The sequence below is a fragment of the Balaenoptera borealis genome (genome assembly GCF_965194805.1).
Source record: "Balaenoptera borealis genome assembly, chromosome: 15".
Taxonomy (NCBI): domain Eukaryota; kingdom Metazoa; phylum Chordata; class Mammalia; order Artiodactyla; family Balaenopteridae; genus Balaenoptera; species Balaenoptera borealis.
The window spans coordinates 34,314,470-34,339,146 of NC_138871.1; the positions used below are offsets into that span (position 1 = coordinate 34,314,470).

At 40.0% G+C, this 24,677-nt stretch overlaps 1 long non-coding RNA gene across 1 annotated transcript; it reads right to left on the reverse strand.

The window, feature by feature from the left end:
- Positions 1 to 3,456: 3,456 nt before the first annotated feature.
- On the reverse strand, positions 3,457 to 22,784 carry LOC309612601. The gene is made up of 2 exons (XR_014235312.1): positions 19,943 to 22,784; positions 3,457 to 5,326 (listed from the first exon to the last, which is right to left on the reverse strand). It is a non-coding gene; the product is annotated as an uncharacterized lncRNA (long non-coding RNA).
- Positions 22,785 to 24,677: the final 1,893 nt, after the last annotated feature.

The following is a 24,677-nucleotide window of genomic DNA, read 5'->3' on the forward strand; positions in this document are numbered from 1 at the left end:
ATCCTTTTAATTGTTGCATTGTTATTTCATCGTTTTTATTTAACCAAATCCCTATTAGCAGACATTCATGTTGTTTAAAAATTTTTACTATTTTAAACAATATTGCAGCAAATATCTCTGTCTATCTTGGCGCTATAGTACTAGTGTCCATCTTCCTTGGATATAGTGGCATTATTATTTAAACTTAGAAAGAAATCTACCAATGATATAAGAGATATTTAAAGTGATAATAAAATCAGGATTATCTTGGGTTTTTTCCTATGGATATTTTTCCTCTTTTTCAAATAATAAAGAACATTTAAAGAAGAATATCTCAAAATATTCAAAAAATCACAAAACTATTTCAAAAACATCTCAAATCTTTAAGTAAGGGTAGAACTGAAACTGTGAATTCAAAAGAGATATTAAGAAAAGAAACTCTTCTTCCTGATATTCATTTATTGAATGAAAAAAAATAGAAGTCTGTTTCATTACTTGTTTTAAAAGGAGGAACTTCTATATTATTTATACTGAACAGGAAAGATCACATTAAGGTCTGACACAAATTGACAAAAGCCAGAGGATGCAAACCGAACACTATCCCTCTATCCCAATCTCAAGCATTTTAAAGCCAAAATGGTTTTAACAGAACTGTGCTCCAATCAATCAAATTATGTCTTTAAAGGATAGAGTGGTGACTTTGTAGGACAGTCAAAACCATATCTAGCATTACGTGCTTCCATCACAGGGACTCAAAACATTTTTATGAACCCTCTAAAGGAGGATAATAGGAGAGACCTCGCCAAATTAATGGCTGGAGAGAATAAGCTTCAGGCAAATCTGACCCAGAGAAAAATCCTGCAGCTGCAAAGGCAGATAAAAGGGAGACATAAAACAACCTTGCAAATAACCAGCCCAGACTCATCTGCATTTTCCTGTCTGCAAAAATACTCTGGAAGTGGACACATGTAGGAGGGACTAGACAGCCTGCAAGGAATCTGTTTATGTGCATATACTAACTACCTTTAAGAGCAACGCACACCTTCTGTCCTCTGAGAACAATAGACTTTCTGAACGAGTCCTTCATATTTGAATTTGCTCTTATCCAATGCTATTGTCCACTGACCAATCTTTGCCAGTTGCCTTGTAAGTCCACATCATTTGTAAGGGATCTACTCAGATCTACCATAGTCTCCTCTTCAAAAGCTTCACCACCTTCCATGGCTTCTGTCCTTCACTTCTACGGGCCCCACCCTCATGCCCACCCCCATATCTGCACCCAGAATTGAAGACCACAGTGTCTTCTCTGGGCTCCTGCCAAGATGGTGGATTTAAGAGTAGCGGAAGAGCCCTCTTATCAGACGTGATAAGACCACTTGTTAATCAGTTAATCCAAGGTTAGTTCAAGTAGGGAATGATTTGAAGTGATCTTATACTTAAATATTTATTTTAACGCACATTCGCTACTCATCTGTTGTTGCAAGAGTGAGGCTACTTCCTTCTGTCTGGATCCTCTTTGGAGTTCTGCGGCATCTTTCTTGTGTGACCCACACCCAGAATGCATTTCTACAATTTCCAGTTTGGGGTTTCTCTGAGAAAACTTCATGATACTTGCAAAACAATGTGACTGCCAAAAAGCTGTCCACATTTTTTACAGCTTTTTCTTATCTTTTACAGTTGTTTTACCCACTCCTATTAAAAGAGTCAACATTTAAAAAAATCACCTGTATCAAGTCTCTCCAAAGCACTTAGCTGAATTAGTCATAGATATAATCCTATCTTCATATTTTGATTGTATAATATTATTTTACATGAAATAATACAACCACATATGCAGGTTTGGAAACAAACTACAGATGCAATTGTTCTTGGTAAGCATTCAGTTCCATGGTGAGGAGCCATTAGCATTCATCCTACAGAGGGTTTGATGCAGTGAGTAGAGAGCTTTGGCTAATTGGGTGGGTCTAATGTGACAGAGCAGTTAAATTTGGGCTGGTTAAGAAAGCTTCTGCTGTACATATGTCAACCTATAAATTTTAGAGTCTGAACCATTTCTGATAACCGGCAGAGAAACCCAGGACTTAGCTGTTTGCCACAAAGTTACTAAGTGACCATAGGCAGGGGTGATATTCAAAAATATCCAAGAACCATTGGCCATGATAGCCTGGGCTCTGTCTGATTAGAACAAATGCCAGCCATAAGCAACCTGTGAGGGTATACTGTGTATTCTAGCTGGATTTAGCTCTGACATTGGATAATTTGACATTTTAGGCCTTATTCACTTGCAAACGGAGGAGGTTGGTCAGGCAAAGGAAACGAGAATTTCCTTCCAACTCGGAAATTCTTTATTGAGCTATATACAGCTCTAATTAATTTCCTCCCACGGGATTCATCAATTCTCTGATTCAGTTGTTTGTTCTTTCTTTGGCGAGGTGCCATCTCAGAATTGTCATTGAGACACAGACTCTCATGGCAATAATTGAAAGACAATAGCAAGGGAGGTATATAGTAAATATAAATATAGAGTATATATTATATATTTTATATCTGCAACATTAAAAAACAGGTTTACTTACGCATACTCACATTCTCCTGCCTGATTCTCCAGGGGTCTGTGTTCCGTATGTTTTGTTTTGCTTTTAACCTGGGGATGATGCTTATTTTGATGCCTTGCTTAGTTTACACAGATTGGAGCATGTTTTCCACATGCAGCTTCTTGTTTGCCAACAAGCCCAGCTGTTGGGGGGCACTGAAGATCACCCAATTATAGAAAACAATCTCGAACACCTTTTCATGTCTCCCTCTTCAACCCTAGAGGATCTTTTCCATCAACTGCAATTTTAAGAGCCTCCTTCATTTGCAGGAAACATTTAGTCCTTTATTGCTTTTCTTTTTTTCTTTTCCTAATCATCCTAAAAGAGTTTACCATTGAGCAGGTGCGGGGCTCTTTTCAACTGCCTCTGACTTACAGACCAAAGGGAGCCAAGTCCATCCGACCAGACTTTTATTTTGAACTTCCCCTAAAGGGAGACAGGACACAACAGATTAAAACACTTGCTTGGGAAAAAAAAGCCCTCCATACTACATTACAGTGTTAGCCCAGGCTCCCGTATGCCAAGTCCCAGCCCATAATAAATTTTATTGCAATGTTATAAACTCCTGAAAAGAGGAACTTGGAGTAAAAGTGCTGACACAGGCTGCCAGAGCTGCGGCCCTTCATTCTTGTGGGTTCTGTCCTGACATCAGCACACATCACATCACCAAAATAATGTTTTGCCCGTCAGATAGATTCTTTGATTTTTCTCTCAGATTCATTTTATACAAAGAACTAGGGTGTCTCATCCAAGAAAAAGGAGCCGTCTTGCAAACACTACGTGACTTCATGAGGGTGCTGGTGGCTTAGAGCTCAGAGAGTTATTTAAGCCAAAGTCAAATTCTTCTTGCAAATAAAGCTGGCCTTTTTTTGGGGGGGGGAGGGGTGGGGTGGGTGATTATTCATGTAAATGGCAGCTTTATGTACTGTAATTACAGTCATTAATGAAGGCACACTTACTTTATCATGCATTACCAGGGTCAAAGAAGGTCTCTTCAGAATCAGTTGTCAGCATATAGAGTCAATATTAGAAATTAGACCAAATACAAATACGAACTGGAAAATTTTGCTTAAATAATGCCCTAGAGGTTAAAGAAACAATGAGTTGAAGTTGCAGAGTGAGAAAATTAAAAAGACACACTAGAGGTCACTGTTGCTACTTGAGCGGAAGACATATCTATATAAATACATACGGAAGTGCACGCAGACTTCCAAATTATATTTATATATATACTTGTAAATATATTTTGGTAGCCTGCATGCATATTGGAAAAACTCTAAAAAGATCAGTTGTCTTCTTTAAATAATTTTTCAAACCTCTGTCATGTTTTGTTTTGTTTTGTTTTGTTTTTCATCAGGTCATATGTGGACAATTTGGATATCCAAAGATGGAATTTAAAAACAAAACTTAATTTTGACGAATTCTTTCATGATCATACTAAATACTTCATCTTTGATGAAAAATCTTGCACCTATTTGGTGTATTTTGAAATACACCTTTCAATTATTCCTTCACTTGGATCCAAAAGTAAAAGTAATTGAAGAATTCTGGTTGGTATGCCTCTTCTTATGAGGGGAAAACGACCCCATCTCTTAGCACTGCGCAAAAATGTGAGATTGTTAAATATGGACCATACATTTAGTCCCATCTTTGAAACTAAGATAGAGTCTTAGGTATGGCAAGTCTGTGAAAAATCTTGAAACAGGCCACGGGAATTGTAAGTAAAATGTTCCAATTCTACATACACAGAAGGATTTTTTGTTGTTGTTGTTAGGAAAACAACCAGTGTCCCAGACGGGCCATTCATTAGTCTAACAGAAAGAACTCCCTACTTGTAGCTCCTGAAGGAGACAGGATCTGTCTGTCTCCCACCAAGACTGCTGGTGCTTCAAAAGTCCATCTTGTTGATAGAAGAAGCCTGTCCATCCCAGAGGCCCAGAGCCTGGCTCCTGAGTGCATTACAGAAAAGCTAAAGGCTGAATGGTCTATCCCAACATGAGTATCATGTCATTGCCATGGAAGGGACTCAGTGTTCCTCTTCTAGGGTATTGGTCATAGATGTCAGCTCTGGGAACACAAGTGTCAACCTGCAGGCATATGGTGATATTCAACTCTAGGCCTCAAAACAAGATTTTCAGAAAGATGTCCACCCCAACTCCCTTGCTGTCTGTTCTTTGCACGTGAAACAGATCTCTGCCTCAGTTTGACAAAGCAGGGCTTATGAAGAGGAAAGAAGGAGGAAGAGGGGAGAAAACTACGATGTCTCTTTCCTCTGCTGAACTTCTATTTAGCTTTCAATTGTATGATTTGCTTTGTCCATGAGACTCAGAGTGCTGGGAGTAATTAAAGTTCAAAGACTTTAATTACTTAATTTAAAAATCCATATTTTTAATAGTATTTTCCAAATTTCCTTTGTTAAACTAGTGGTTGCAGGGGAGACTATTCAGAGACTCAGAACCTCAGTGTGATCAGAGGTAAGTACGTGTCTTGCCCGAGCAGTGGTGCAGCTTGGAATGAAAGGCCTTGGGGCCGAGATGCACTGCTTCCTCCACTGCCCAGCCAGGGTGAACTTGGGCGAATTCTTGATCTTTCTAAGCCTAATTTTTTACTTGTGAAAAGGAGATCATAATTTCTGCCTCTCCAGGCAGGAGTACATAAATTCCTGGTTGTAAAGGGCTTGGCGAGGGGTAAGCATTCAGGAAATGTTAGTTGCCATCATTGTTATAGCCCAAGTTCATTGAACTCCTTTGCACCTATAAAGAGAGACAGAAGCTGTGTTTACATCCACAAGCAGGTTTGAAATAACAACAACAACATACAAAAATAGCAGTTGAGTTCAGCAGCTTGTTGTTTGGGAGGAAAAGAAAACAGGTTTTAATGAAGAGTTGTGTTTTTGTTTTTCCAAACAGTTTTGCGTATGCAAACTCAAACTTGCATTTTAGGGAAAACAGAACACTTTACTATCGTAACACTAGGACTAGGACCATAACTTTTTTGGTTAAGAAGATTACGTCGTACATTTTGGTAACTAAAAAGAAAATTAGACATGAACTGCGTCTGGGTTTTGTGCAGCGTAACTATTTTTCTGAAAATGCCCTATGATTCACAGGCTGGACGGAGGACGGGGCTCATTGAAGTCAGCCGTATTTCAGAGCACCCCATGGTTCTCACAAGGCTGAAAACCGCTGCCCTCACTGGTTCTGGTTGCAATTATAATATGCAATACGTTTTGTTTTAATGTAAGCTTTTATAATGAAATTTGGAAGCCAGCGTCATTTCCCTTCCTTTGCTTACTACAAAAAGAGGATTTGAGGGCAGACAATAAAGGAAATGGCAGGGAACTATTATGTGACCTTGGACAAATCTCTTTGGTGGTTCAGCCTTGTACACACACACACACACACACACACTTAGTCTTCAAATTCTTTTGCAAAGCTTTGTCAAGCAAAAAGTAGGATGGAGATTTGGCAATTCCATGGTTATTTTGAATAATGAATATTTTATAAAATGGAATGAACAACTGTTACCAAATTTTCTAATTAACCAAATAATTGCTAAGTCTTCAGTGTAGTCTTACTTAAGACGTATTGCCTGGAATAGGGGTAAATGAAGAGTTCTCACTTGCAAACAAACATAGTTGAGAATTTATAAAGAGCTATGGGTATTTCAGCTGAGAAATGATGGAGGTGTAGAAAATATCATAGTTTCATCTTCTCGTCTTCCTGTCATGGAAGTCCTGGAATGGCCTTTTAGACGAGATTAAAACAGTTTTTAAATCCTGGTTCTCAGCCACACCCTGGAATATCATTTCTGAATCGTCTTTATTTTATTAACATTCTGGGTTAAAACGGGGCTTGGGCAGAAATACTATAAGATGTCTACGACTTGCAGACAAAAATCCCAGGATCCTTCCCCAAATTCTCCCAACTGGATAAAAATAAATCCTCTCCAGGCAGCGCATCTGCTGAGCCTGCTGGCCAGCAGTTGACTGTGGGGTATCCATTGGGGGCCAGTGGGGGAGCCAGCTGGGTTGTGTTTACAGAGCATGAAAGGTAAAAGTTGTACAGCTGAAGCTGAGGAACTAGTGAGAGGTCCCACCTGAGATGGCAGCTGCGAATGCCTTCAGGTACTTGTTTTTCCCTTTGTTGACTCAATGCTGCCACATTAGGGATGCTTAACACCACAGTTTGACTTTAGGGATAAATAGAATGTCACAGCTCTGCTGAAGAAGGAGATACCAAATGGTGACGAGATGGTGAGCAGGAGAGACTTTGGCAGCTCAGGCTGAGGGCTGAAGAACAGTGAGCACAGAGTGAGAAGAGAGCGACAGAAAGGGACTGACGAGGTGACACCTCCTGTCCCCTTTCACCTTGCTCATTAATTTAGCCTGTGCCTTTGACTGGAGAATTTAGTGCCAAGACCCTCCTGCCAAAGGGAGATGTCTGTGCTTTGTATAGAGGTGTGGATTCCTCAGTTGGCTCTGTCCCTTTGTGTTTCTTGGGTTCAAGCACGTCACTTCTCTCTAGACTCTAGCACTTTTCCATACGAGGAGAATGTGTTCAAACAAACTTGTGTGTCATGGGACGTTGTAGGAGGTATGAGGCATTGAGTTCCCAGACCTCAAACACAATGATGTAGGTCCAGGGCAAAGCCTTTCACCTCAGGATCCCCAGCAGGGTCTTCTCCAGCGCTTCTCAAAGTTCAGGGCCCTGACATTGTCACCAGCATCACCAGGAGCCTGTTTTTAAAGGTACAGTGCCCTGGGCCCTACCCAGGACCCACAGAATCAGCATCTCTGGGCATGGAGCTTAGGAATCTACATTCTCGCCAGCTCCCTGGTTACATTTTGTTTCTTTGTACATTGTGGGAAAATACCACCAGCTAGTCATCAGATTTTAGTCTATTTTTTTTTTTAATATTTATTTATTTATTTGGTTGCACCGGGTCTTAGTTGTGGCAGGCGGGCTCCTTAGTTGCAGCACGTGGGCTCCTTAGTTGCAGCAGGCAGGCTCCTAGGTTGAGGCTCACGGGCTCCTTTGTTGTGGTATGCGAAATCTTAGTTGCGGCATGCGAAATCTTAGTTGCGGCATGGGAACTCTTAGTTGCGGCATGCATGTGAGATCTAGTTCCCTGACCAGGGATCAAACCCAGGCCGCCTGCATTGGGAGTGCAGCGTCTTATCCACTGCGCCACCAGGGAAGTCCCGAATTTTAGTCTTAATAAGGGCTACGCTCTTAACTTAGTACGGACCCTCTCCCAATGGCTTATGGATTGAGGAGGACCAGGCTCCACGCATTAACGGACATCAGGAGAGGGCAGTTTATTTCATGATTTACTCCACAAACCTGATTCTGAGCGAGTGGCGTGAAAAGTGTTAGGGGTATCGAGCAATTTTAATCAATTGAGTGAGGCACAGGGATGACACCCTTATCTTGGCCACATCTGCCGTAGTGTGGATTCACTCACTTCTGCTAATCACACATTTAATTAGAAGCACAATCATCACAACCAGTGAAGCAAGATTATAAGGTAGGTTGTTGGCAGCTTGTTGTTTTTCTTTAAGTTACATTCTGAAATACTGCTTTGAAAGGATTATTTTTAAGTAGTAAGTTAGCTGTTTTAATTGCCATTGTTCTTGTGATTACTAGACACTCAGGACTTTCCACTCCCTTCAGACTGTCCTGACTTCAGAAGCAGTTGGACTCTATAGTTATGTGTGCCAAAGGGCACGAAGGAAGACACATCAAGTTTTAAATACCTAAATTGCTCACTTTATACTACATACCTTTTGTACCATGAATCAAAAAGTATATAAGATAAAGAGAATAAAAGTTTAAAATAAATATATCCAGGTTAAGGAAAAGGCATACAGCACAAAAATGTCGTTGTATAAATACTGAATAAGATAGGGTGAGGGGATATTTATAGTTCTGCAGATGACTTAATACTTACTGCCCTAGGATTTCATCCATCCTTCCAACTATCCTGAGAGGCGTTTGAAACCAATAAAGCGTATTTGTGTCCAAGCTGGGAGTGAAGTCAGGCCCCACATAGAAGACCTGAGATGCGCCGGCCCAGGGAGCTTAACTGATGTCGAATGTAAACCACTTTTCAAAAGCATGTTATCGGGCCCACACCAGACTAGCCATTTTGATAATCTCATTCCATTTTTTATTTTATTGTTGAAAGGAGAAATAGATTAATGAGAGTCCAAATCCCCCTAGAAAGAAAACCTTCCTTATAAGGCATGTCTGAAGAGATATTTGGAAAAAGTACTTACTCTGCCTTTGTTTTGCCAAGTAGAGTAACATTTAGACCATTTATATTTGAAAATTCTTAAACTAGGTCAGCGTGGCCTACTAGATTAAATCTGGAGGGAAAAAAAATGAAGAAGAAATGAAGATCATGATGATGACGACGATAATCATGCATTTAGGTAAGTTATGAATCTCCCAGACCTTGGCTTGTCTGTATGTACAATGGGGATTTGGAGGCAAAGCCCTGTGATCCACCTCAGATCCAATAAGAGAAAAAAAATTTGCTCCAAATGGCATTTGCAAATGGCGTACCACTTAAAAGAAGCATCTGTCTAAAAAGAATTTTAAACGTTCAGCTTCTAAATATACAAGATACATTCTTTCGAGTATCTGAGAACAATGAGAAAGTCTTACAGAGAATGATCATCAGAATCATAGTTTGTTCTGCGTTAGGGCAGAAGGAACCTTAGACATCATCTTGTCACATTGGTGATGTCATTTTACAGATGAATAAACTGGAGTAAAGGTGAGTTTCATAATTTCAAAAAACTTGTCTCTGTTAGTCTGTCAATGCAGTGGGGAAAAATGATGCTGCAGCAACTTCAGGAAGAAATACTAAGGTTTGGAAACTCTTTAGCTGCCCAGCTTTGGAACAAGAGTCTGACTTTCCAGACTCTCAGACCAGAGGGCTCCCCTGGAAAGGATGAGAGGCTTTCTTTTGAATAATTCCATTTGTCACCCAATTGGAGGACAACTTTACCTGGATGTTCAATGGAGATATAGTAAAATGTTGTTTCTGACCAAGTGTTCCTGCCCTCAGTGAGGCTACAGTAAACGGTAGTCCTGACCTAAACAATTCACCACCCAAGTGTCATTTTTCAACTCTACTACCCCCAAACCCCAAGGTGGTTCTCAGGGCTGTTACTGCCATTGATCATCTAAGCTTTCAGCAAAATCCGCCTCCCTTTGGCTGGTGACAGTGTTGCAACACTGGATCCCGCCTGTCACCCTCCCCCAAGGCCATCACAAAGTCAGGCTCCTACCAGATGAACTGGGAACCATGGGTGTAGACAGATCATCAATGTCACAGGAGTTCAGAAGAAAGAGACTTTGCCTTTGAAGGAGAGACTAGATTAGATGCAGTGTCATGATTTACCATGTATAATTCGGGGACAAGCTCATGGATGAAGAGTTGTACCTGACTTGATGGATTATGTTCTATGCATCTCATTAGCAAGGTTCTTTTCAGGCATTTTGATGCCTGCATTTTAGAACCATCAGGTGTCTGTCACCTCCATTCCCTAGGGGCATGGGGAGGGGCGCTGATTCTTTGTGTGTTCCTGACCGTTGAAGAACCCTCACAGCCAGCAGGCAGGGAGAACGCGGTCCATTGCCTTTCAGCCTCAGACCCGTCTGAGGCTGCGTCGAGGCACACCACAAGCAGCAGTCTTGACCAAGCACACCATATCAAGCAAGCCAGGGAAGCCCCCTTGGAACCAGAAAGAGCGGCGCATGAGGCTGAAATCTGGCCCAAAGGGCAGGCAGAGCCTCGGATAACTCTGCTGGGAAGGGACCACGTGTCCTCTCAGGAGCGTGAGGGCTTTGCCCTGTGGTTTGGTGAGCCGAGGTGTAGTGCACCTAAGGCTCGCCCACTAAGCTGCCTCCCAGCAAATGCAGAACCACACCGTGACACACAACCACACCCCCGGCCGCAGAAGGAAATTAATTAAGACCCTGCGCTCACATTCCCTTCTGAGCTTATGCCACCCTCCAGCTAGGGCCGCACATCACTCAGGGAGAGAGCAGACACAGCTGTGGCAGTGTCTAGACTCGCTGTGATGAAGGACTCCACTGCCTTAATGTCAGGTGTGTTTTCTTATGTCAGTATTGTCTCCTAATTTTAACATGACTGAATTGTTCTTTTTTTCCTTTCTTCTTCTCCTTTTTTTTTTTTTTTTTTTTGCCTTGCCTATGAAATGACACAAGTCCTCTACTTTTCTGGTTTCCATTATACTCCATTGTGTGGCCGTGCACAGAGTCAACATTTTTTTTTTTTTAAGTTTGTGTGTTTTCCACCTAATACCATGCAATAACTATCAACGCATAAATGTGTGTTTAGGCATTTTGGAAAACATTTTTTTAAATTAAAATGCCTTCTGTCAATAACAGGCATGCAGAATTGAAGATGAGGATTGTGTATTCAGGGGAAAACATCACTGTAGGTATTGTGCGTACTCCATAGCCACCTGCCAAAGGAAAACAGCTCTGCCATTAAAATAGCATTTTTATTTTGTGAAGACACTAAAAGCAATTAGAGGCCCGTGTTGATGGATCACTTGCCAATTTTCAATTTTTAAATCAAAGCTGCTTTGGACTTAGTGTGTGTGAGCTCAAGAAATATCCATAGTCACTCTATTTGCATTTTACATGCATTCAAAATAACTACTTTCTCCCTTTAAAAAAATGATTGAAGAAACATTTGCTCTCGAGTTGAAAAACATTACACCCCAGAGCAATCTGTTATAGCTGAAAGATGGTCTTCTTGATATAATGGTCCTTAATGAAAATTGTGAGGAATTTTCTGCTCTAAAAGCCTCGAGGAGATTGGGTGTGGAGGTCCTCCTCATCCCCTTCAACCCCCCCTCCCCCTAAGAACAACATCCATCCCAAGAGGCAATGATTGGGCTTGTTCTCCAGTCCTCAAAGCTTGCTCCTTAATTATTTTAGGTATTCTGTCCTTATTTATTGTTTTGGGTGTTCTCCCTCTCTCCAAATTAAGAGGAAAGTCACTTGCACAAAATATACTGTTGAAAAAAATAGGACCATAACGATTTTCAAACCTTAGGGACTGAGCCACTTAAGACTCAAAAAGCTCAAAGCTTATAAGTCTTTGTCATTATCAACATTTTTAAAGTTTGCATGTACGCATACCAATTAAATGGCCATATTCTAGCTATTCAATTAGGATTTGATGAGTTATGGAATTTGAGGGGATGGTAAGCAAATATTGCTTGGGTTGTGTTGTCAGAGGAATCAGGTGAAGAATTGTTTCAATCTAAGGCATGCTTCTCAAGTGCTTCATTTGTCCAAGCTAGAACTTTTATTCCCATACAATTTTATTGATCACATATACTTGTTTAGATCAATCCTTGAGTAACTATGGAACCACTGAGATCACTTTTCACACTACTCCTTATGTCTAAAGGCCATGACAATGATTGGAGATTCAAAGATGAATGAAAGGGCCCTGCTTTCAAAGACTTCTATCTGGAAAAGACTTCTGTCTAGACATAAAGCAAAGAAATGCCATACACCTTAACACATATAATATCTCATTTGTATCTGTACAAAAATAGCCCAGAGGAAGATGGCAGAGTAGAAGGACGTGCTATCACTCCCTCTTGCGAGAGCACCAGGATCACAACTAGCTGCTGGACAATCATCGACAGGAAGACACTGGAACTCACCAGAAAAGGTACCCCACATCCAAAGACAATGGAGAAGCCACAGTGAGATGGTAGGAGGGGCGCAATCACAATAAAATCAAATCCCATAACTGCTGGGTGGGTGACTCACAGACTGGAGAACACTTATACCACAGAAGTTCACCCACTGGAGTGAAGGTTCTGAGCCTCACGTCAGGCTTCCCAACCTGGGGGTCTGGCAATGGGAGGAGGAATTCCTAGAGAATCAGACGTTGAAGGCTACTGGGATTTGATTGCAGGACTTCGACAGAACTGGGGGAAACAGAGACTCCACTCTTGGAGGGCACACACAAAGTGGTGTGCGCATCGGGACCCAGGGGAAGGAGCAGTGACCCCAGGGGAGACTGAACTAGACCTACCTGCTAGTGCTGGAGGGTCTCCTGCAGAGGCGGGGGTTGGCTGTGGCTCACTGTGGGGACAAGGACACTGGCAGCAGAAGTTCTGGGAAGTACTCCTTGGCGTGAGCCCTCCCAGAGACCGCCATTAGCCCCACCAAAGAGCCCAGGTAGGCTCCAGTGTTGGGTTGCCTCAGGCAAAACAACCAACAGGGAGGGAACCCAGCCCCACCCATCAGCAGTCAAGTGGATTAAAGTTTTACTGAGCTCCGCCCACCAGCGCAACAGTCAGCTCTACCCACCACCAGTCCCTCCCATCAGGAAACTTGCATAAGCCTCTTAGATAGCCTCATCCACCAGAGGGCAGACAGCAGAAGCAAGAAGAATTACAATCCTGCAGCCTGTGGAACAAAAACCACATTCACAGAAAGTTAGACAAGATGGAAAAGCAGAGGGCTATGTACCAGATGAAGGAACAAGATAAAACCCCAGAAAAACAACTAAATGAAGTGGAGATAGGCAACCTTCCAGAAAAAGAATTCAGAATAGTGATAGTGAAGATGATCCAGGAACTCGGAAAAAGAATGGAGACAAAGATCGAGAAGATGTAAGAAATGTTTAACAAAGACCTAGAAGAATTAAAGAACAGAGATGAACAATAAAATAACTGAAATGAAAACTACACTAGAAGGAATCAATAGCAGAATAACTGAGGCAGAAGAACGGACAAGTGACCTGGAAGACAGAATGGTGGAATTCACTGCTGCGGAACAAAATAAAGAGAAAAGAATGAAAAGAAATGAAGACAGACTAAGAGACCTCTGGGACAACATTAAACGCAACAACATTCGCATTATAGGGGTCCCAGAAGGAGAAGAGAGAGAGAAAGGACCAGAGAAAATATTTGAAGAGATTATAGTTGAAAACTTCCCTAACATGGGAAAGGAAATAGCCACCCAAGCCCAGGAAGCGCAGACAGTCCCACACAGGATAAACCCAAGGAGAAACACGCCGAGACACATAGTAATCAAATTGGCAAAAATTAAAGACAAAGAAAAATTATTAAAAGCAGCAAGGGAAAAATGACAAATAACATAGAAGGGAACTCCCATAAGGTTAACAGCTGATTTCTCAGCAGAAACTCTACAAGCCAGAAGGGAGTGGCATGATATACTTAAAGTGATGAAAGGGAAGAACCTACAACCAAGATTACTCTACCTGGCAAGGATCTCATTCAGATTCGATGGAGAAATCAAAAGCTTTACAGACAAGCAAAAGCTAAGAGAATTCAGCACCACCAAACCAGCTCTACAACAAATGCTAAAGGAACTTCTCTAAGTGGGAAACACAAGAGAAGTAAAGGACCTACAAAAACAAACCCAAAGCAATTAAGAAAATGGTAATAGGAACATACATAGCGATAATTACCCTAAACGTGAATGGATTAAATGCTCCAACCAAAAGACACAGGCCTGCTGAATGGATACAAAAACAAGACCCATATATGTGCTGTCTAAAAGAGACCCACTTCAGACCTAGGGACACATACAGACTGAAAGTGAGGGGATGGAAAAAGATATTCCATGCAAATGGAAATCAAAAGAAAGCTGGAGTAGCAATACTCATATCAGATAAAATAGACTTTAAAATAAAGAATGTTACAAGAGACAAGGAAGGACACTACATAATGATCAGGGGATCAATCCAAGAATAAGATATAACAATTATAAATATATATGCACCCAACATAGGAGCACCTCAATACATAAGGCAACTGCTAACAGCTATAAAAGAGGAAATTGACAGTAACACAATAATAGTGAGGGACTTCAACACCTCACTTACACCAATGGACAGATCATCCAAAATGAAAATAAATAAGGAAACAGAAGCTTTAAATGACACAATAGACCAGATAGATTTAATTGATATTTATAGGACAGTCCATCCAAAAACTGCAGATTACACTTTCTTCTCAAGTGCGCACAGATCATTCTCCAGGATAGGTCACATCTTGGGTCACACATCAAGCCTCAGTAAATTTAAGAAAATTGAAATCATATCAAGCATCTTTTCTGACCACAACGCTATGAGATTAGAAATGAATTACAGGGAAAAAAACGTAAAAAACACAAACACATGGAGGCTAAACAATACGTTACTAAATAACCAAGAGATCACTGAAGAAATCAAAGAGAAAATCAAAAAATACCTACAGACAAATGACAATGAAAACACGACGATCCAAAACCTATGGGATGCAGCAAAAGCAGTTCTAAGAGGGAAGTTTATAGCTATACAAGCCTACCTCAAGAAACAAGAAAAATCTCAAAAAAACAATCTAACCTTACACCTAAAGGAACTAGAGGAGGAAGAACAAAAAAAACCGAAAGTTAGCAGAAGGAAAGAAACCATAAAGATCAGAGCAGAAATAAATGAAATAGAAACAAAGAAAACAACAGCAAAGATCAATAAAACTAAAAGGTGGTTCTTTGAGAAGATAAACAAAACTGATAAACCATTAGCCACACTCATCAAGAAAAAGAGGGAGAGGACCCCAACCAATAAAATTAGAAATGAAAAAGGAGAAGTTACAACGAACACTGCAGAAATACAAAGCATCCTAAGAGACTACTACAAGCAACTCTATGCCAATAAAATGGACAACCTGGAGGAAATGGACAAATTCTTAGAAAGGTATAACCTTCCAAGACTAAACCAGGAAGAAATAGAAAATATGAACAGACCAATCACAAGTAATGAAATTGAAACTGTGATTAAAAATCTTCCAACAAACAAAAGTCCAGGACCAGATGGCTTCACAGGTGAATTCTACCAAACATTTAGAGAAGAGCTAACACCCATCCTTCTCAAACTCTTCCAAAAAATTGCAGAGGAAGGAACACTCCCAAACTCATCCCATGAGGCCACCATCACCCTGATACCAAAACCAGACAAAGATACTACAAAAAAAGAAAATTACAGACCAATATCACTGATGAATATAGATGCAAAAATCCTCAACAAAATACTAGCAAACAGAATCCAACAACACATTAAAAGGATCATACACCATGACCAACTGGGATTTATCCCAGGGATGCAAGAATTCTTCAATATACGCAAATCAATCAATGTGATACACCATATTAACAAATTGAAGAATAAAAACCATATGATCATCTCAACAGATGCAGAAAAAGCTTTTGACAAAATTCAACACCCATTTATGATAAAAACTCTCCAGAAAGTGGGCATAGAGCGAACCTACCTCAACATAATAAAGGCCATATACGACAAACCCATAGCAAACATCATTCTAAAGGGTGAAAACTGAAAGCATTTCCTCAAGATCAGGAACAAGACAAGGATGTCCACTCTCGCCACTATTATTCAACATAGTTTTGGAAGTCCTAGCCACAGCAATCAGAGAAGAAAAAGAAATAAAAGGAATACAAATTGGAAAAGAAGAAGTAAAACTGTCACTGTTTGCAGATGACATGATACTATACATACAGAATGCTAAAGATGCCACCAGAAAACTACTAGAGCTAATCAATGAATTTGGTAAATTTGCAGGATACAAAATTAATGCACAGAAATCTCTTGCATTCTTATACACTAATGATGAAAAATCTGAAAGAGCAATTAAGGAAACACTCCCATTTACCACTGCAACAAAAAGAATAAAATACCTAGGAATAAAACTAACTAGGGAGACAAAAGACCTGTATGCAGAAAACTATAAGACACTGATGAAAGAAATTAAAGATGATACAAATAGATGGAGAGATATACCATGTTCTTGGATTGGAAGAATCAACATTGTGAAAATGACTATACTACCCAAAGCAATCTACAGATTCAATGCAATCCCTATCAAACTACCACTGGCATTTTTCAGAGAACTAGAACAAAAAATTTCACAATTTGTATGGAAACACAAAAGACTCCGAACAGCCAAAGCAATCTTGAGAAAGAAAAACGGAGCTGGAGGAATCAGGCTCCCGGACTTCAGACTATACTACAAAGCTACCGTAATCAAGACAGTATGGTACTGGCACAAAAAGAGAAATATAGATCAATGGAACAGGATAGAAAGCCCAGAGATAAACCCACGCACATATGGTCACCATATCTTTGATAAAGGAGGCAAGAATATACAGTGGAGAAAAGACAGCCTCTTCAATAAGTGGTGCTGGGAAAACTGGACAGCTACATGTAAAAGAATGAAACTAGAACACTCCCTAACACCATACACAAAAATAAACTCAAAATGGATTAAAGACCTAAATGTAAGGCCAGACACTATCATACTCTTAGAGGAAAACATAGGCAGAACACTCTATGACATAAATCACAGCAAGATCCTTTTTGACCCACCTCCTAGAAAAATGGAAATAAACACATGGGACCTAATGAAACTTCAAAGCTTTTGCACAGCAAAGGCAACCATAAACAAGATGAAAAGACAACCCTCAGAATGGGAAAAAATATTTGCTAATGAATCAACAGACAAAGGATTAAGTTGCAAAATATATAAACAGTTCATGCAGCTCAATATGAAAAAAACAAACAACCCAATCCAAAAATGGGCAGAAGATCTAAATAGACATTTCTCCAAAGAAGACATACAGATGGCCAAGAAGAACATGAAAAGCTGCTCAACATCACTAATTAGTAGAGAAATGCAAATCAAAACTACAATGAGGTATCACCTCACACCAGTTAGAATGGGCATCATCAGAAAATCTACAAACGACAAATGCTGGAGAGGGTGTGGAGAAAAAGGGAACCCTCTTGCACTGTTGGTGGGAATGTAAATTGATACAGCCACTATGGAGAACAGTATGGAGGTTCCTTAAAAATCTAAAAATAGAATTACCATATGACCCAGCAATCCCACTACTGGCCATATACCCAGAGAAAACCATAATTCAAAAAGACACAGGCACCCCAGTGTTCACTGAAGCACTATTTACAATAGCCAGGTCATGGAAGCAACCTAAATGCCCATCGACAGACGAATGGATAAAGAAGATGTGGTACATATATACAATGGAATATTACTCAGCCATAGAAAGGAACGAAATTGAGTCATTTGTTGAGACGTCGATGGATCTAGAGACTGTCATACAGAGTGAAGTAAGTCAGAAAGAGAAAAACAAATATCGTATATTAATGCATATATGTGGAACATAGAAAAATGGTACAGATGAACTGGCCTGCAGGGCAGAAATTGAGACACAGATGTAGAGAACAAACGTATGGACACCAAGCGGGGAAAGCGGCAGGGTGGTGGTGGTGGTGGTGTGATGAATTGGGAGATTGGGATTGACATGTATACACTGATGTGTGTAAAATGGATGACTAATAAGAACCTGCTGTATAAAAAAAATATATATATATATATATATATATATATATATATATATATATATATATATATATATATTATTCAAGTCATCCAATGATGGAATGACCCAGTTGATTGTATGACTGATTTGACCAATAACAGAGTGATGTGAGTAACAACAACAACAACAAAAATAGCCCGGAGGATGGAGAGATTAATTTTTTTCTGGAGAGGTCAAGGAAGGGGTAAACCTAAGCAGAATCTTAAAATATGAATAGTAGCATGCTAGGGTCACAAGAGGAAGATGATTTGTCCACAGGGAATCATAGTTAGAAGAGCATGGAAGAGTGAACCATGGATAATTTTGACCCTTAGCAAAGAACCCCAATGCAGCATTTAAGGAAGCGTGGTATACACAGATGCAGGTGTTAGATGCAGTCTTAAATTTTTTTTTAACTCTTCATCACTAGAAATGACAAATTTTTCAAATAATACTCAGACACTGCCTGCATGGTCTACTTTATCCCAGAGATAGGGAAGTGTCAGGGTCTATCATGTACCACTGCACTTGGCAGATTCCTGGAAAAAAAAAATTGGTAACTCCCCTGGAGGCTCCATGAAGGCAGCCCAGAAATTACAGTCAACAGAGTTGGGCCAGAACTGGCTCTGGCCAAAACACCGAGTTGGAAAGAGGGAAATTCAGTAAATCATTTAGTTGCTTGGTCTATATCACACTGCCCCTTACTATCTCCAAACCTATAAGAAACTCATACATACACACAAACACACCCAGAGATGCACACAAACACATCAGTAGAATTTGAGGAGTATTTTCACAGAAATGACTGGACATTTGGCCGGTAAATGCCATGCTCATGGAAACTGAGATGATCTCACTAATGAAGGAATATACTCATCTCAAGAGCAAGCATTTGTTTCAGGTATGTTCTGAAATGCTAGCATTTATTAGAGGAGGATGTGCTTCTGGACATTTCTCTCATTTCTGCCCTTGTTATCTCTGCTGTTGTCCCAGAGAGCTTAGCCTTTTGCAATACAATTATTCTCTGAAAATAAGAATATGCACACCTAGCTCTGTCACAGGCACAGTGATGTGTTTTACATGTCTTATCTTATTTAATCCTCACTACAGCCTACAGGTTGATACTGGTATTACTCCAGTTTTCAGCTACAGAAACAGAAGCAGAGAAGGTAAATGACTTGCCCAAGGTCGCACAGCTAGCAAACGTATAGATACCATTCAACCTCTTATCCAAGTGATCTTTGCCATTTTCCATGGCTGATTCATTTGGATTTACAGATGAACCAGGTTTCTTTGTACACACCACAACTCAATCATTTCAACCTTTATTGCCAATTATTATTGTCATTGTACAACCTCAGAGTTCAAGTCTGTAGTCATGTGGTCCCCTGCAAACCTAGGAAGACCTAACATGATGAAATGGCACTTGCCTTGTCTGGTGACTTTACACTAAGATCCGGCTGAACCGCATGAGTTGTCAAGGCTAAAACTAGGACTTACATCTTAGCTAACACCTGCTTCTCTCTCTGCTGAAATATATTATAATTAGCTGCTCTTCCTGGGAGAGACTGGAAAACTGAATGCACTTGAACAAAAAGAGAGACACCAGATTTTACAGCCAACAAAAAGTGATTTGGACAGCCAACTGGATGGATGTGTATTCGGCAGTGTCAGAGGAAAGGTAGACCTCCCTCATTTTGCAGTAATGTACTGAATGGCAACTATCATAGCCTTTTTACACATGCTTGGGACACGCTTGGGACTCTATCCTTGCTCACCGGTGCTCACAAAATGATTTTAGGACGTTGACAGGGTAGCCATTCTCTGGTTTTTGTTTCGCATGGGTCAAGGACCAGAATAAGCAGGTGATTCGTGTGGTACAGCCCACATCCTTACTCATCAAATAGTCCCATGGAAAGATCCCCTGGTGCCAAGCGGGGTCTTGGATGCTCATCAAGGTTTCTGCTTGCTAGAGGTGTGGGATGTGGGAACAGCTGCTTCACTTCTCCTGGTCCAGTTTCTCTAGCTGTGAAATGGCAGTGCATCAGCCTTCCCTGTTTCCTTAGGAGAATATGATGAGGCTCAGAAAGGGCTAAAAACAAATTGGCTGTTTGGCTAATGACATGCTTATAATACCACTATTTGGAGAAATAAATTCATAAGTGGTTGCAGAAGAAATACTAGCCCTTAAGAAAAATTCTAAGAGAAGACCCAATTACTTAGTATAATGACTCATCACGTTCCTGAAATTACACGGAGGGATTATGACCGTCCCAAAGGTAGACCACAAAAAAAAAAAAAAAAAAAAAAAAGACTAAAGCAAAAAACACCGTGGTCCAGTTACGAAAAATTGAAAAGATTTATAAGTGCTTTGGAGAAGAGCAAACCTTAATTCGAGAGAAAAAGTACTCGAGGCAGACGTGCAAAAGATGATCACCGGGTAAAAGCAGCTTTGGGGAGAAGAAACAGGGGGAAAGGAAAGCTAACTGTTAGCCTCATGCTAGAACAGACCCGCCTGGAGGTGCTCTGGGTTTTATTGAACAGTGCACGGCTACTTTAATTTAGCAGTGTTTATTTTGAAACGTTTGCTACACCAGTGCTCTTTCCAATATACCGCGTTTGCTGGTGTGTTTTTGGCTGTACCCAGAGGCCACCCACTGTGGGTGATGGATGTCCTGGTGTGGAAAAGCACGTTGGCCATTTGTTTGCACAGTGGATTGATTTCTTTGCACTTTCTTTGTCCCTCTTAATTGAAGTCGTAAGCATTACTGTACTCAAAACTTAAATAACCCCGGACATCAGAGTCTTATACGTTAATAATTAGAAATATAACTCCTTTAGGATGGCTTTTCCTCAGAGCGCATCCTTCAAATGTCAAGCAAGTTTAGAATAAGAATCAGAGAAATGTTAAAGGCAACCTGATACTGGACATGAAACCAAACACACTCTCACAAAACAAAAGCATCACAGCAAGCAGAAAAAAGAAAAGAGAATTTTGAAAACTGTCTTCCCAAGGCACACTGAAATCCCAGGGCTCTGTTTTTCCAGGTTAACAAAAGTAGGTCTCTTCTAGGTGTTCTGAATAGGTTACTGACTAGCCATCTGCAGCAGGCCTGCTCCTGGATGTCATGCCCCTGTTAATGAAATCTGGACAAGCACTCATAAATGGACCTGGTGAATGGTAGATGTCAGCCCTTGCGTGATGGGCAATCATCAATCATCCATTGTCAGTTATTTCTGTCCCAGTGAGTAAGCCTTTATTTAAAGCATAAAGTAAGAATGTTGCCAGATCACAGGAACAAGCCCTGAGCTGTTTGCAGGTGCTGCTATTCACAGCTGCCAATTAAACCCCTGACATTTCCATATTGGCCATGAGGCATAGCATATGCTTTTGACATACCAAATCTTTAAAAAGAATCATCAATCTCAGATTATCAATACATGTGTCTTTTTCTTTTCCCAGGCTGGCAACATTAGGCTTTTAAAAATAGCTTATTTTAGAAATAGAGGAAGGAGAAACAGAAAAACTCGAGTGAAGGGAGTTATTAATATGTGTACATAGCATTCTTTCTTGTATTTGGAAAGTGGCCAGCATTTCAGATGTGAAAAGTCTTTTCTGATGCCGGAATCTATGTGGCAGAGACTCCTTTCGGGATTTCAACTTTAAAAAATCTTTTTCCTACCTTTCTTTCTTAATTTTTTTCTTACTGTTTGATAACCAAATGCTATTGCTTGCCTCATGTAATCCAGTACTATTAAAAGGAGATATTAAAATTTTGATCATGCAACCACATTCCATTCCTTTCATTGAGATTCAAACATAAGTGTGCCTTGTGTTTGAAGAATTTCATGAAACTTGCCAGAGACATTTTATTTAGTCTCAAATGTAAGTCCATGAAAGGATGGATTCCTCTGCAGAGTTTACATGATGCCTTCACTTTCACATACTTCCAGATTGGAGGATAAAAACATCCAACCACTCTGGATATGGATGTGGTCATCTATAAATACTGTACATAGGCAGGAAAAAATATCCATGTCCAACTTTCAGGAAGATTTTGCCATTTTTAACTGATTTTCCAAATTCTCTAGATATGTGTAGCTCTTGATAAGAAATTAATCATGGTGACAATCATAGAAATTTTAACTGAATTATTCTTTCTGATCAGTCTTTAGAAAATGAAGAGGTATTCTATATGGGTTTACATTGTTTCACCAAGAATTAGATCAAAATCAGCTGTGATTGTAAGTATAAGTCTTTGTTTTCTATGTTGAACAACAGGCTTTGATCTGAGATGCCTTCCCTTTTCTCTTCCATCTCCTGTTCATCTGACTGAGCTAAACACTTCCATGTTCTTTGAAATCCTGGTTCCCACTGATTTCAGGGACATCTGTTGGGGAAGGCAAAGTTGACAAAGCCAGGATCTCTTTCAAATAACCTTAGCTGATGACTCTAGCAGGTCTCTCTATTTCTCTCTCTCTTTCAGTGATAATTTTGCATTATCTTCTCACTTCCAAGAAGGGAAAAAGTTGCCATCCTCTTTGAGAGAAGCTCAGCCAATTTCCATTTGGAAAAGGAGAGAAAATTTGTTATTGCCACCTACATAATGAAGGACTTCAAAAAGAGCTAGCTTTTAATAAAAAGGTGTTTTTCCTCTGTAAAATTAATTTTTCAATAAAAGATGCCCTACACACGCATGGAATGGTGAAGATCTTAACAAGAGTGGCTATTTTAACATTATATGATATTTTAACATCATATATCAAGAGTGGATATTATATCATTATATTATAATGTTATATATAACATTATATCAATGTTATATATAACATTATATCAATTATATTATATTTTAACGTTATATATTTTAACATTATATATATATTATATTTAACATTATATCATTATATCAAATATATATATTATATTTATTTAACATTATATAATATATATATTATATATATTATAACATTATATAACATTACATCATGTGTATTTGAAATGAAGAAAAGAAAATTCGATGGCTTACAGCGGCCTTGAGCCCTTGGGCTACGTGAACACTTATCACTTTACAAAACTGAGGAGGCTGTGCTGTGGCATCAGCTTTGGGTTGCTCAATGGGGACGATGTATGTCCACAGGCTTTAAGACTGAAAGCGAAGGGCTGGCCTCGCTCAGTAATACTGCTCTAACTAGTACCATATGGGCCACTTATCTTCACTTGACACCAGGCCTTTCATGTGCTTTGGGTTGTAGTAATAATGATAATAATAGCAACGATGGCAATGATAATGATAATAATAATAATAATGGCAGCTACATGACAGAAGGCAGCTTTGAATAGTAGTTGAGAGCACAGATTCTATAGCTAGCCCGACTAGGCTTTAATCCTGGCTCTTTCACTTACTAGCAGTGTGACACTGGCCCTTTTGTGCTTCAGTTACTTCCGCTGTAAAATGGGGATAGCAGCTACTTTATTGGTACAGTGAACGCTTAGAGCAGTACCTGGCATATACGGCAGAAAGTGCCACCAAAGCATTACATACAATACGTGAGCATTCCTAGAATGTATACACAGATTATCTCTATCGTTAGTCCCATTTTTCAGGTGGGGAAACTGAGGCTATGTGAGGTTAAGTAATTCTCCCAAGGCTGCCAGCCAGAAATTTGCCAAGTTTTAACCTGGGTTGGTGTGACTTCAAGAGCCATGCGCTTTCCATCTATCTCCCCATGTTTCCTGTCACAGGCATCATTTCACAACTATACACCAACAGTCTATAGAGAGAAGGCATGGGGTTGAAGGAAATAGAGACAGTATCAGAAATGTCGGAGAATACAAGAATTCCAGAGTGTCAGGCGACAGAAATCATCTAAGGACAGGGGGAGATCAACACTTTCCCCAGCTCGGAGGGTCAATTAGTCACCAAACAGATGGTTCCTGAATGAACGAATTCATTCACTCAACAGCTATGTATGTCCCTCCTCTTTTGCACGAGGGCAGCAGCTTCATATGTAGCCACTTAATAAGCAAGAAGATTTGTTTTATGTCATGTTGTCAAAGAAAGAGACCCACGATAACCTTAGGAAAAGACATCAATGCAAAAAATGCCAGTATTTTTCTGGCAATTGAGTCCAGTTTGGTAAATTCTGGGGCTTCTCCTCTTTCCTGCCTCGATGTCTGAAGGCAGGGCAAGCTGGCCATAGAACAAGGCAAAGACTGGCTGTCCCAGGGCTGGGTCTCATCAGCACATTCATGTCTCTTGTGGTTGTCTTTATCTAGCCTAACTGGTATTGTTTTTGGCATTCTTCCATAGTGATGTTATGTTTCAGATGTTTCCAAAACTGAAACACACAGGTCTTTCATTTCCTTTCTACCTACTAAGATTATTTCAGCTCTCCACATGCAAAGCAGGGAATTATGCAAGAAATTAATCATATCAGAGCAAAGTAGCTACTGAGAAATTGCCAAACACCATAAACATTGGTCAAAATGGAGTCCAACCATTTGCACAGAGAATAATTGAAGCTATGGATTCACTTGGGGTAACTAAGCAACTTTTCATCATGAATTATAAAGCTTTTCAAACATAAAATGATATCTGAGAGCAGTGCATTACCTAAAAGGTTTCGA